The 14678-nt window shown below is 46.7% G+C and overlaps 1 protein-coding gene across 1 annotated transcript in view; it reads left to right on the top strand.

Moving 5' to 3' along the window:
- Nucleotides 1-14678, top strand: part of plcb1 (phospholipase C beta 1) — a gene marked incomplete at both ends in the record, with an annotated part of 206256 nt that overhangs the window by 74270 nt on the left and 117308 nt on the right. The window lies entirely within an intron of this gene.

Here is a 14678-nt window from a genome sequence, read left to right as displayed (position 1 = left end):
TGCTTGTATCACTCTTGTTCGCTCTGTCTGCTCTTCTATCCTATCCCTTGGTCGTGGGGTGGTTACATATTCTCTGCCTGACCCAGTCTGGGCTGACCTGTCTGGTCGCCGTGAGGCGTCCACACCCTCTCTGTCTGACCTATTCCAGTCTGACCTATCTGGTTGCCATGAGGCGTCCACACCCCCTCTGTCTGACCTATTCCAGTCTGACCTATCTGGTTGCCTAGCTGTCAGCTGAATAGATGTCTTTGCTTGTCCCCTCTCTAGGTTCCCCAGATCATCTGTCAACTGGTAAGGGCTTATCATCTCTAACAAAGGTAGGATGGGATATATCGGCTCCCCCTTCTCACTGGCATATGGCGGGGGTGCTAAAGCTTCCTCAATTCTTTCCTGTTGGACCATAAGATAGGAGGCTGGGTTGGGTGAGGCTAACTGCACCGCACTTTGGGCGGTGACAGGTGTCATCTCAGGGGCCTGGGGAGTTCTGGTGACCTGGACTACCCCCTCTACTGGTTTGTCTGCATCATTGCCATTTGCAACGGCCTTCCTTTCATTTTCCCTTTTCTCACCTTCCCGTCTATAAGCTTTTAAAAAGGTTGTCTCTTGCAACCTTTTCTTTGCTTTTTCCACCTCATTACCCTGATAGGTGTATGCCTCAATTAGTGTTCCTATTTTAGCTATTAACTCCAAATCAAAAGAACCATCGACTGGCCAAAGCTCCCATCTTTTATTCCATCTTTTTGATATATAAATTGCTTTGTCCAAATAATATTCGTTACCTTTTGTCGTGTCGTGTTCATTAGCAATAATTTGTACTGGACTTTCTTCCATCCACCCAATTACGGTCGACTTACCTGCGTCGGTTTTGTCTTTTATCTTTTTATATGCGTTTAGATTGTCTCGTTTTCGCCCCATTTTTCTCTTGTCTCTTTTATCTCGTAACAATGGCAACAGGCAGAACAATAGCTTGTGTAATCCCTATCTAAGTGTAGGTGTCTAGGCTTTTGTGACTATCTCCTACTCGGACAGCCAATAGTGGCACTGTGGGCCCTTCCTATTCTCTCCTGTCCCTTGTTCAGTTGAAATTACTATTCTTACCTGATTTGTGGTGTTCCGCGTGTCCAATCGAACTGCTGTAGATCAGAGCACACAATGACAACAGTTCTTGTTAATTTATCAACCGGACTTGTACTTTACTCTGTCTTTTTAATCAAATTCCTGAGAGGTTCCTTTCATTCACTGTACGAGTATCTTTTTTACTTTCCTCATACACTCTTAAACATGAGACAATTGTAATTGATACATGTGTGTGATACCACCCGTTTCTACTCCCTGTTTTTCTTCTCGTTCGATCTCTGTCAACACACTGGGTTCCTATGTTTCGAATTTCCGCTCTCCTTTACTTCCGCTTGGTTCTGCTCCAATTCTGATACCCCTCGGAAAACAAAAACATCATGATTAATATAGTTGCATTCATTTTTTCACATTCTTTTTCATTATTCAGTACCACACCCCCCAGGGGACACCTGTCACCCAGACACGTGTCCCCCAGAGGTAATCTAAAGAATGCCACAGACGCCGCGCCACGCACGCCGTGAGGTGTCGACCCTGTTTACTGAAGAGACCTTGACAGCCCCTCCACAGCGGCCTAAACCCACCTCACCACAGGTACACAGCAGACAGCATCCCGGCAACCTCTCCCGTGCTCCAGGCCAGTATCCCCAGAGTCCAGTGCCCTGCCGGACGGCCACACATAGCCGACCAGACCCAACACCGAACCCCGGGTACACCGCCCCACATCACACAGCCCTCCAAACGTACCTACTATGGGGAAAAAAACACAATTGTACACACAATCCTATCCCGTCAATTGCAACGCACGGTCGTCCAGGAACGTCCCCCGCCTCACACCCACACGCACGCCCCGGCCCTCCCACTCCCCAACCCTGAATGTCCACCACCCAGATCAGAGAATAGTCGCCAGCGCGGACGCCGGGCACCACGGCTTTATCGGAACGCCCACACCTACCCTGCCACCCTCCGCGCCAACCTTCATCACCATCATCGCATACGCAGGCGCAACCGAGCGGTGTGGGTCCCCAGACGCAGAACCAGCCGCGCCGAGAGTCTTGAACACGTACGTCACACACACCCTGATAACATTCACACAAACTACTATAACCGCAAACATCACCACAGCACACAGCAAATACTTAGCAATTGTCCATCCTATGTAACCTAACCAACTTTGGCCCCAGCCCTCCCACGAGTCCTCCTGCGTGGGCTGCATCTCCCTAGTAATATTCTTCAAATGCTCTATAACCTCCTGTATGCCGCCTATGTCATTTTCGGGGATAAATGTGCAGCATTCCTGACCAATCAATGCACACGTGCCTCCTGAACTCGCCAACAGGAAGTCCAAACCCGTCCTTGACTGCAGCTCCATCAGTCTTAAGGACCGTAACTCTTGAGCCTCCAGGGCCATACCTCTGGCGGTCGTAGCCGTCATATCCTCAAACACGCGAGCTAGATGGTCTAGTTCACCCATGTTTGCATACGTCCCCCACCAGGGAAACGCCACCCTGAAAAAGTGGTCCGCATCTATAAACCTCCTCCTCCTTGACTTGGGAATCGTCGGCAAAACATCTGACACCCTCATAGCTGGCACCAAATACCCCAACGCACACCTACCCCTCCACTTAATAGGCAACGCTGCGTAAGCATACTCACCACAAATCCAAAACGCCCCCCCCTAGGGGCCGGCGCCTCCGAATTCTTACCCCATATTCCACTCTCACCCTTGCAGCCGTCCAAATATCCCACGTCCTTACCACCTGACTTCCCCTCTACGCACATCTCAAACCCAGCCGCCCTAAACGCCACTGGAATGGGGCTAGTGTCCTTAAGACCCCCATAACCCACTGCCTTATTCGACCCCTGTTCCCGGCCCAAATACCTCAACATCCTATCATGACCCACCCCGTCGCATAGGCCGAGCAGAGGCTCGTCCCTCAACACATTGGCATGACACTTCGTTAAGGGGTGTGCAATCAAGGGAAGACCTGCGTCGCCTGCTAGCGGGGCTAAGCCACACATATAACAATCCGACCTATTGGCTACCTTAGCCACAGTCCTCGCCATCCCCAAAAACAGATTACCGTGATGGTCTGGCTGCGACCTCCTACCCACTACCACCACCTCTGGCTGTTCAGGTCGCAGATATGGATCATACATTATAGTACCGATCAACACACATAACCAAATCATTGCCACGGCACACCCCCGAAGCACCCGCCTACTACTGTCTCTCAAACCAGGAACCATGTTTGTCTGTTCCGTACTCCTCTTCCTCCCTCCGTCACCGGCGCGTATCCTAATATGTCCTGCAATCCCCACAAACAACAACACAACTTTATAACCGAACAGACCCCAACCTAAACACAACACCAGGACATGTAGAAAAGGCCGCAACGTAGCCGCCCACCGGCCAAGAGAGAACCAGGCCAGAGGGAAGACATGTAACTCCATGTCGGTCTACAGACGGAAGAGGGGGGAGGGTGGAGAGAGGCACAGCAAGTGGGGCACAGGATGGAGCGGGGGGGGGGGGGGGGGAACGGGAGAGAGGAGGGAGCAAGAGAAAAGGAGGGGGGGTTTGAAGGATCATCAGGAAAGTGGGGGGGGGGGGGGGTTTCAAAGGAACAGCAGGGAAGTGGGGGGGGGGGGGGGGTGGTTCAAAGGAACAGCAGGGAAGTGGGGGGGGGGGGGGGGGTGGTTCAAAGGAACAGCACTGAAGTGGTGGGGGGGGGGGGGGGGGGGGTTTCAAAGGAAAATCAAGAGAAGGGGGGGGGGGGGGTTCAAAGGAACAGCAGGGAAGTGGGGGAGGGGGGGGGGGGGTTCAAAGGAACAGCACTGAAGTGGGGGGGGGGGGGGGGGGTTTCAAAGGAAAATCAAGAGAAGGGGGGGGGGGGGGGGGGGGGTTCAAAGGAACAGCAGGGAAGTGGGGGAGGGGGGGGGGGGGGGTTTGGGTTTCGCAGTCCCGAACAGACCTGTTCCAAACCATAAAACACATTTATCATACTCTGCACTGCCCCAACGTCTCCTATGGAGAAGGAGAGAGAGAGAACAGCAAGAAAGCTAGAAAAAGAGAAAAGAGGGAGAGAGAGAGGAAGACGAGGAGAGAGGAGAGGAAGGAGAGGAGAGAGGAGGAGAGGAAGGAGAGGAAGGGGAGGAAGGGGAGGAGAGGAAGGAAAGGAGAAAGGAGGAGGAAGAGAGGAGAGGAGAGAGGAGGAGAGGAAGGGGAGGAAGGGGAGCAGAGGAAGGAAAGGAGAGAGGAGAGGAAGGAGAGGAGAGAGGAGAGAGGAAGGGGAGGAGAGGAAGGGGAGGGGAGAGGAGAAAGGAAGAGGAGGGGCAAGATGAAAGGAAGAGGAGGGGCAAGAGGAAAGGAAGAGGAGGGGCAAGAGGAAAGGAAGAGGAGGGGCAAGAGGAAAGGAAGAGGAGGGGCAAGAGGAAAGGAAGAGGAGGGGCAAGAGGAAAGGAAGAGGAGGGGCAAGAGGAAAGGAAGAGGAGGGGCAAGAGGAAAGGAAGAGGAGGGGCAAGAGGAAAGGAAGAGGAGGGGCAAGAGGAAAGGAAGAGGAGGGGCAAGAGGAAAGGAAGAGGAGGGGCAAGAGGAAAGGAAGAGGAGGGGCAAGAGGAAAGGAAGAGGAGGGGCAAGAGGAAAGGAAGAGGAGGGGCAAGAGGAAAGGAAGAGGAGGGGCAAGAGGAAAGGAAGAGGAGGGGCAAGAGGAAAGGAAGAGGAGGGGCAAGAGAGAGGAGGGGCTAGAGAAAAGAGGGAGGAAGAGGAAGAGGAGGGGGAAAGGGAGGGGGGGGGAAGAAAGAGAATGGCACGTGTGGGAGAAAGAGAGAGAGAGAGAGAAAGAGAGAGAGAGAGAAAAAGAGAGAGAGTGAGAGAGAGAGAGAGAGAGAGAGAAAGACAGAGAGAGAAAGAGAAAGAGAAAGAGAGAGAGAGAGAGAGAGAGAGAGAGAGAGAGAGAGAGAGACACTACACACATCTGATCGCTTTATAGCCACACATGACACGCTGCTTAGGACGGGAGTTCCAATGCCTCTACCGCCCCCCAGTGCACATCACCGTACACTCCATTTTAACACGGCCGCCTCTCCCAGGTTGACTCTGACGCCATCTAGTGCTCTCTTACCCACGTCATAATTAATTTCAGTCTCACCCGCCTCACACACAATGTCCCTTCTCACAAGCGCGCATGCGCGCACTCTGAAGCGGCCCACTCATACACCATGCATCCTGCATACGTTCAAACTTTCAGCCAATACTCTGTAAACATTAGCCCATACCGCAACTCACCCAGCTCATTCATCACAAACGACCATTCAGTTACACTGCAATATCGCCTCAATCACAACATACAGTATTAAACCCCTATCGCCCCATTCACAACATACAGTATTAAACCGTCTCAGGCGAGCCACGACGAGCTATCGTTTGTAGCATGTTGCTAAGCGAGCCACGACAAGCTATTGTTTGTAGCATGTCACGCGCTACGACCCGCACGAGTTTTGACGAGAACGCGTTTCCCCTCCACGCATAGTTGATTGCGTGCACCAGGTTCAACACTAAAAACCGTTCTCCGTCATATTTTAAGTGCCAATTCACAGATTTAATCCATATACATCACACATGTTAAACATAACCATAAGTCCTTTCACTCATACACAAACATCATACACCAACAAATGTTTAACCATAGCTTGCAACATACGAGTCTTCTTTAAGTACTATTCTAATGTTACAGCCTATCGTTGCAACATACGAGCCCTCTTTAAGTACTATTCTAATGCTACAGCCTATCGTTGCAACACACAAGTCCTCTTTAAGTACTATTCCTATGTTACAGCCTATCGCCGTTTAAATTTAACACGCCCGGCGGTGCCCAAGGTTAAACTAGACTCTATTTGTGCTCCATCTCTACTGTAGAAAATACTACGCACATGTGCTAAAGCCAATACTGTAAGGCGTACAACGCACATGTTTACCTTGCTTAACCTTGAGCACAAACCTAGACATTGTCTCTAAATACTTCCATACCTTTTTTTAATGTTCCGACCTCGGGCGGCGTCCCGTTTATTGTGCTAAAATTCTACTGTAGAACGTACTACGCAAGATTGTGCTTAAAACCATTACTGTAAGGTATACGACGCACAGTGTGGTTAAAAATCCTGCTTACAGGACCTATAACACACACACAGCCTAGAGCCGCCATCCTTTGGTCAGAACATTCCATTTAATATCTAATTACAGTCATACTTTTAGCAACCCCCCGTTGGTTCGAATAGAGCCCCCATTTTTATCATCACACTCACCTCTTAGCGACTCCAGTCACTTGAAGACGGATCGATTGATCAGTTGATTCCCCGTTTGACCGTTCGTGAAGAAAGCGAAGAGAGGGAAAAAAAATAATAACTTTTCTTTGTTGTGATGAAAAAAAAACGAGCGCGTCGATTCTTGGTCACGGCACCACAATGAAGTGGATTCCCAGCTTAAATTCCCTATTTACTACTTCTTTCTGCGTTGTGATTTAAACCTTTTTACAAGCTCTTGGGATCCACTCTTTGCTAAATGCAGATAACCAGTGTTTTTAACCTGGTTATTGCTTTCTGCGTACCCAGAGAGAAAAATACGGCACTGCCGTTTGAAATGAAGCGAGATCTGAGCAGTTTTGAAAAGAACCCGTTTTTAATGAAAATGGATTTCAAATCAGATGTTACAAAAAGAAATATTGTGCAATGAACCTGCAAGACGCATCCAATATGCCGGAAGTTTGCAGAAATTCAGACTAAATTCTCAAATAAAAAGCTCTGTCTAAAAACATGTCTCGTCTCGTCTTCGATTCTGCTGCGTCGATTTCTTCTCCTTGCTGGGTCTGTTGTGGAGAAAAAGGGTGTGTGTTTCTTGTTCCTTCCTGGTTCTGTTCGGGTTGGTTCTCTGTCTCCTGGCACGGAGTTTTTGCTAATATCCAATTTAGGCTCCGCCTCTAATTTTACAGAAAGCGGGCGTTTCTCCAAACTCATACCGAGCTCCCTAATTGGAGAAACAATATCTCTGGCTGTCCATAGGCTAATTTACTACAGTGAATTTAGTAGTGGGCGTTCTTCCAACAGTTTCAAGATACCCTTACTGGGCAAAAAAGGGGGAGGCCGAAGGCCAAAAGGGGAAGTCTTTGATCTTACTCTATTTCGGCTGCCTTTTGTTTAACGAGATAGCAGGCACCACTTCCACAAAAGGCTTCCTGTGAGTTTATGTCTGGCTCCTAAGGCCGTTTGTATATTCAGCCTCACAGACCAGATGTTCCCTTAGATGTTTGTTTGATCTTAAAACTGTGAAACCACACAGTCGCTGATTTTATCACCTTTTTAGGAGATAAAACAGCGACTGTCTTCTGGTTGAATTAGCTTACTGCCTAGTTGCTTTGTCTGCATTTTCTAATCTTGTAGTGTGAGGAGAGGGGGAGTGGGTGTAAATTACCTGTCCTATTTTCGCCATTCTGCGATCCATGGTGTACAGTACAATAAATACAGTTTGAATGGAATTCTACTACATAGTAAAGTCACTATGTTGTAGTAAAGTCACTATGTTGTAGTAAAGTCACTATGTTGTCTAATGCCCCTTTTCCACTGCATGGTACTGTGGTATATTCTAATCACAATACCTAAGGTTATTTACAGCACAATGAGGTTGTTATCTGGAAGGAGGGAAAAAGGACAGAGTGATAGAATGGTCTCCTCACCTGACTTAGTCAGATGAGAAATAAGCTTGTGCAGCCAGACAAAAGAGGAACTTATGGTCCAAACTCATTTATTTGCTGAGAGGCCAAAGGTGGATAAGCAATCAGGTACATACAGGAATTATTCATCATTTTTCATAAGACATGATTGTACAAAAGGATTGATGAGATTTACATAATCATATAGCCCATTCACAGTGGCTTCTTCACATCAAGACAGTTTTGCACATAAATAGTAGTCATGTTATGTCAATGAAACGAGAATGTACTGAGCAATACACATGGTTAAACCTGGTCTAAGATTACACTAAACAACACCCAAACAGTGGGTTCCATGATTCACTTACATGTATTTTGCCAGGCACATTCTCTGGTGGGCGATGGAGGCTCAGCATGACCCCCTGGGGTAGGGTGTGTGGCTGGCCTCCCTACTAACTTTACTGATCCAATATTTATAGGTTAAATGACCTCACTATTTTTAAACTAGTTCAACCAATCACAACTATCTAAAAACAGGCGGTCTTCTTGTTGGGGCTATCTGCCCCAACATGTCCTTGCACAATGGGGGTTGGTGTCGGTGGCCCCCTCCTTTGGGCTGTGGTCTTCTCAGTCCAGGGGGTCTGTGGCCTGTATCTCCTCTGAATGAATCCAACACTTTAACATTCCTTCGTGTACTATTTTGATTTTCCAATGTACATGGTTCATGCAATGATCTATAGATCTCTAATATCACCCCAGTACAGTCATTGCTTCTAGGCTGATACCAAACACCATAGAAGACAGCACCAACCTTTATTTACCAGACTGACACTTTTTATTACAACTATGATTTAAAGCTTATATGGTTTACAACAAGAGTGAAATAGCTGTATTACTTAACCAGTTTGACATTCCTAAAATGGTATTCAAATCTTCTTTGTAAGTTACTTTCTAAATTGATATGGTTTAGTTTCCTACAGACTTAAGACATTATTTGACCTGTGTGTCTGGTCTCTAATCTATTATTATGTGGATTCAAACAGTTTTAGCATGCAGGGGCTTTTATGACCTGTCCCCTGTGTCTCCAACTGTTCTCCTAAATACAGTTGGGTAAACAGTAACATGAGAGGGGGTTGCCTGAAAGCTCCCCAGAATGTCACACAACCCTGACCATATTTGCATCTTCATTGTTTTGTTACCCTGAGAGTTCATGTAATGCTACAGTTCAATATTTTGAATTAACTATTATAACAGATATTTTCAGTTTCAGGGTTGATCTAACAGTCTGCTCAAGTCAATATACCATAGTACCTACTCAACTCTACTCTACTCTACTCTGCATTTTCGGTTTTCCATTACCAAAGTACCTGGTACCAGGTACTTTTTGGGTACTTTTTGGGTACTTTTTTAGTCCCTGCTCTGTCGAGGTTCCAAGCGCATGCCAAGCGAGTAGAACTGGTACCAGAAAAGTCACGTGAAACACTGCAGACCACTGATTGGTCAGAAGAGAGACGCGTCACTCGTTGGAGAGTCTAAACGAAAACAGAAAGCCGCCATCTTTAATGTCTCGCATAGGATTTCATTATGTTTGCAGTAGGCACAAGTGCAATAAACAAAGGATACAGTCACTGTGTATTCTTCCTCATTTATTGATTAAACAAACCCGACATCAACACAATTTGCCACCGAGCGGAGAGTTTAGTCTCGCAAAAAGATCGCTGACTTGTTAAGGCTTAAGCTTGTTGTTAGGTTAGGTGCTAATGTTGTGCTAGCGTTTTAGCATGGCTATCGTACATAGCGTGATCAATATAACTCGCTATTGATTGTTTGTATGAGTAACGTTAATGCTAGTAGAATAGACACAACGTGAGGTAATCACCATCCATTTTAAACTGGTTATTACCTAATGCTAACGTTAGAAAATAGACGCGAGACTGGTAACGTTACAGCTTTATTGTTAGCCTAATGCTAACGCTAACGTTAATGTTAGCATAGACAGCCTAGCTAACGTTAACGCTTGTAGAATAGACACAATGAGAGGTAACGTTAGCGTTAGCAGAATAGACACAACGAGAGTCTCGTTAATGTTGTTATTGATTGATTGATTGAAAACTGTGTTTTACTCTGGCTTGCTCCTAGCTCATGGACATAGCTATGCTGGAGCTCTCACAGAGCTATGGAGCTCTCAGCTGTACACCAGCAGCCCCGCCTCCCCACACGGAGACAAACTGAGTACTTTATTTTAGTACCTGCAGTGGAAAAGGAACGAAGTACCAGGTACCTAAAGCGAGTAGAGTAGAGTAGGGTAGAGTCGAGTAGGTACTATGCAATGGAAAAGAGGCTTAAGTCACATGGAGGGGGTGGTTATTGGATGCTGGAACTAACCATTGAGCCTTCCCGATGTGTTGTGCGCCAAACTTGAAGAAACACCAGTGAAGGGGGTACCCACTTGATAAACCTGGTCCTGGTGATATGCTGACTCTTGCTGTTTTTTTTATAATTTTTTTGCTGGCTCTTGCTGCCCATCTATCTGCACGCTGGGTTGTGACGGCCATTGGGTTCCTTCATTGAGCATTTATCCTTATCATTAGGGCACAAGTATCTTATGTTTTATTATAATAGTAAATTCAGTAGTAATCTCTGGGACACATTCAATTTGGTTGAGCTGCCGGTTCCAAATCTTCTATCTTTTGAATGCCTTGCAGCTAGGTGCCAAACCCCTGAACCCCTCCTAATTATTTCCATCTACAGACCCCCCAAGGCCAAGTCTACCTTCATACCTGACTTCTCAAACCTCCTCTCAACCCTGTGCCCCACCTTCTCCAAATTGGTAGTCCATGGTGACTTTAACATCCACGTCGATTCCCCAAAGTCCACTCTGGATGTCGACTTCCTTAACCTTCTGGACTGCCTTCCACTTACTCAAGACAACTGATGACTTGACGTACAGAACTTGTAAGTCGCTTTGGATAAAAGCGTCAGCTAAATGACTAAATGTAAATGTACATGTATATAAAAGGTCCAACGCATAAGCACAGACATACCCTCGATCTCGCCATCACTGGAGATGTTACTGTTGCTAACACCCAGGTTCTAGAGCTCGGCATCTCTGACCACCAGGTGGTGTTGGTAGACACCATTATTCCTCCGCCAGCTTCTCAAACCAAGTGCCTCATAACCTTCCGCAAGATCAAGGACATTGACTGTGACATGCTCTCCTCAACCCTGTCTGAGCTGTACACTACCCTTTCACTTGAAGAGCAAGTCCACCACTACAATAACACTCTGCAGGCTGGCCTGGACAGGTTTGCCCCCCAAAAAACACGTCTGATATCCTTCCATCGTTCAGCCCCCTGGTATACAGCCCAGCTCAGAGCATAAAAATCAGAGGGCCGGAAGATTGAACGCAGGCTCCGGCGAACTGGACTAACGGTCCATCAGCTGTCGTACCGACAACACCAGATGGCTTACTCATCCGCACTGAGAGCAGCTAGGGCCTCCTACTACTCAACACTTATTGAGTCCGGCCACTCAAACCCAAACCTTCTGTTTTCTACAATCAATTAGATGCTCAAACCCAGGGACCCATCTGCCATAATCCCCTCCACTGCTGAATGCAACCGTTTCATGGACTTTTTTAAAACCAAGATCGACACAATCAGGCAAAACATTGCCCCTACTAAACTGCCCCCCCCCCCCACCCGACACTGCCCCTCACGATGGCCCAACCCTCGGATGCTTTACTGAGGTCACCCAAGCCGAGCTATCCGCCATAGTTCTCAAAATTAACTCTTCCACCAGCTCCCTGGATTCCCTCCCAACATCACTAATAAAAAGGTGCCTTCCAAATCAAATCAAATCAAATCAAATGTATTTGTAAGGCCCGACAACACACGTTAATGTCCCCATGGGCTGGACATGTGTTCTTTAAACAAGTCAAGAAGAAACATAACAATAAGTCAAGAACAAAACAAGAACACCATAAGGTCCAACAAATTTGCAAAATAAATGAATGAATGCAAATGCGAAGGTAAGGACAAACTCACTAAAACCTAACAATAGGAGCTACTGTCCCCACCATGACCCAAATAATAAACCGCTCACTGTCCACCGGTGAAATTCCACCCCTCCTCAAACTAGCAGCTGTCGTATATTTCTAATCAATATCTAAGGTGATTTACAGTACAATGAGGTTGCTTATCTGGAAAGGAAGAAGGTCAATAATGATACAATGGTCTTTCTCTACTGGGTGGAGAAATAAACTGTGCAGGCCAGACAAAAAGGAACTATAGTTCAAAACTCATTATTTATTTTGCCTCTGGGCTCAGAGTGAATTCAGAAGGTTGCTTTACATACAATGATTATTTCATAGTACATTAACACATGTTGTACAAAGGATTAATAAGGTGTGCACATCAAACCCAGTCTGTACATAAAACCAGTAGTCATGTTAACATCAATGAAATAGAGAATCTTACTGAGCATTTACACATGAGTAAACCTGGTTTCAGATATTAAGGTTTAAACAACAAATGGTGTTTCCCATGATTTACTCACGTATAATCAGCAGTCTGTGGGTGGATCGGTTGAGAGACACAGAAACCCCTGGGGGTTTCTGGCCTCTCTCTCAAACACTGCGCTCTCTGTTATATACTCTGATTTCCACCAATAATAACAGTCTAATAATACGTTTGGTCCAATTAGATTTGTCTTCTTGGAGGCGGTCCCAATCAGATGATCTCCTGTGTGGGGGCTGGCTGCCCCCCACCGATCTCCTCGTCAGGGTGTTGTCCTTCAGTAAACAGAGGGGGGGGGTCTGTTTTGGCCCCCTCCTTTTTTTGGCCTGTGGCTCCTTGATGAGTTAACAGTTTTTAACACTAGAACCTTTTCTATATTTATGGTTTACAACAAGAGTGAACTGACACTCTATTACCTTCATAACCAGTTTGACATTCTAAATGATATTCAAATACCTTTGATCTAATATGGTTTAATTAATATGATCTTGTTTATGAATTAGTTTCCATGTCTAACATCCTGTAAATACATTCTGCTCTTAACAAGTCTGGGCTGGTCTGCCCTCTGCACCCAGTGGGGTGTTATCACCACATTAACATACAGTACTCAGTCACGAGTGGGGGTTGAGTGGCTGTCTCTGTAACACCAGTATCAGCTCCTTACTTTAGCATTGAAAATCCATTCTGCTGTTGAAAGGTACACCTGGCTTTTACATTATGGTTCTCTAATTATTCACACATATTAGTTATGAAATACACAGTCAAAGATACCACACAGCCATAAAACCAGTGCTAAAAAAGCACAACTTGGATGCAGACATCCTCTCCAACTACCGCCCCATCTCAAACCTGCCTTTCCTGGCAAAGGCGCTGGAAAAGGTTGTCACCCTACAGCTGCATAACCACCTCCAGTCCCACCATCTTTATGAGGACAGAGACTGCCCAGCAAGTTCGACTCATCACTTTCTTTTGACGTGCACATAAAAACAGTCTGTCAAACCTCCTTCTACCACCTGAGGAACATTTCCAAACTCAGACCCTCACTCTCCCAGTCTGACGCCGAAAAACTGGTCCATGCATTCGTCAGTTCACGCATCGACTACTGTAACTCTCTGCTGGCAGGCCTTCCCTCCAAAACCATCCAGAGGTTACAGTACGTCCAAAACAGTGCCGCCCTGTAACGTTCGAGGTTCTTGTCTTAGGAACCCTACTGTCATTCTGGAGTTATTTCACCTGGTGGTTGGTATCTGCACTCACTGTTGGTCACGCCCTATTCCTGATGTGTCACTGATTGTTCCGTCACCACTGGTTGCTGTCACAAGCTGTCAATTACCTGTCACTGATTGATGCATTGGAATGTTTGGGTTTTGACTATTTATTCACTCGTTGTTTCTCTCTGCCCCTGTCGAGACTTCAGACTGTGATCGTGTGGAAGGAGTTGGAGATATTGCTGACCTTCTCGCTCTAGAATTATCTGCTGTATCTACTCTTCTCTCAAGTTGACGCTCGGCGTCTTTTCCTGGATTCTCTGTTGCTCTGTGTTCTTACATTAAAAGACACCTCAAAGAAAGAGCAACCATTCTCCGACTCACATTATTTCCTCCACAACTGGACTCGCATTTGCTTACCTGCACTCGTAACACCGCCTGTGTCCTCACCAAAACCCGGAAAACAGAACACATCACCCCAGTCCTCCATTCCCTTCACTAGCTCCCAATTAACCAGTGGATCACCTTCAAGGTTCTCCTGCTGGTCTATAAGGCCATAAACCACTCCGGCCCGACCTATCTCCAGGACCTCCTCTCCCCTCAACCTGCATCCAGGTCACTCAGGTCTGGCAGCCAAAACCTCCTTGCCATCCCACGCACTAGGCTGTCGACCATGGGGCACCGTGCTTTTTCCGCACTGGGGCCGCGCCTGTGGAATGAGCTGCCGGCCGGGGTCCATCAAGGCCTCAGTCTCCATTGCTGCCTTCAAGGCCAGCCTTAAAAATTTGTTTGGCTCTGCCTTCCAATAGGGCCTGTTTCTAACCTACTCCTATGTTTTGTTTTGTTTATTTTATTAATTTTAAATGTTTTTATGTTTTAAACCTTTTTTATTCTTATCTTTTAATTTTTATTCATTTTAAAAGTTTTCTTGTTTTAAACCTTTTTATTCTATTTTAAATGTTGTTTTCCTTCTGCTGTGAAGCACCTTGAGAGCTCACTGAGTTTAAAGTGTGCTATATAAATGAAATCTATTATCTATCTGTGTGTGTGTGTGTGTGTGTGTGTGTGTGTGTGTGTGCGTGCGTGCGTGCGTGCGTGCGTGCGTGCGTGCGTGCGTGCGTGCGTGCGTGCGTGTGTGTGTGTGTGCGCGCGCGTGTGCATGTGCGTGTGCGTGTGTG

This window comes from Notolepis coatsorum (assembly GCF_963971535.1).
Source record: "Notolepis coatsorum genome assembly, chromosome: 9".
NCBI lineage: Eukaryota > Metazoa > Chordata > Actinopteri > Aulopiformes > Paralepididae > Notolepis > Notolepis coatsorum.
Note: the sequence above shows the minus strand (reverse complement) of the source record. Positions and strands in the feature narration are given on the sequence as shown.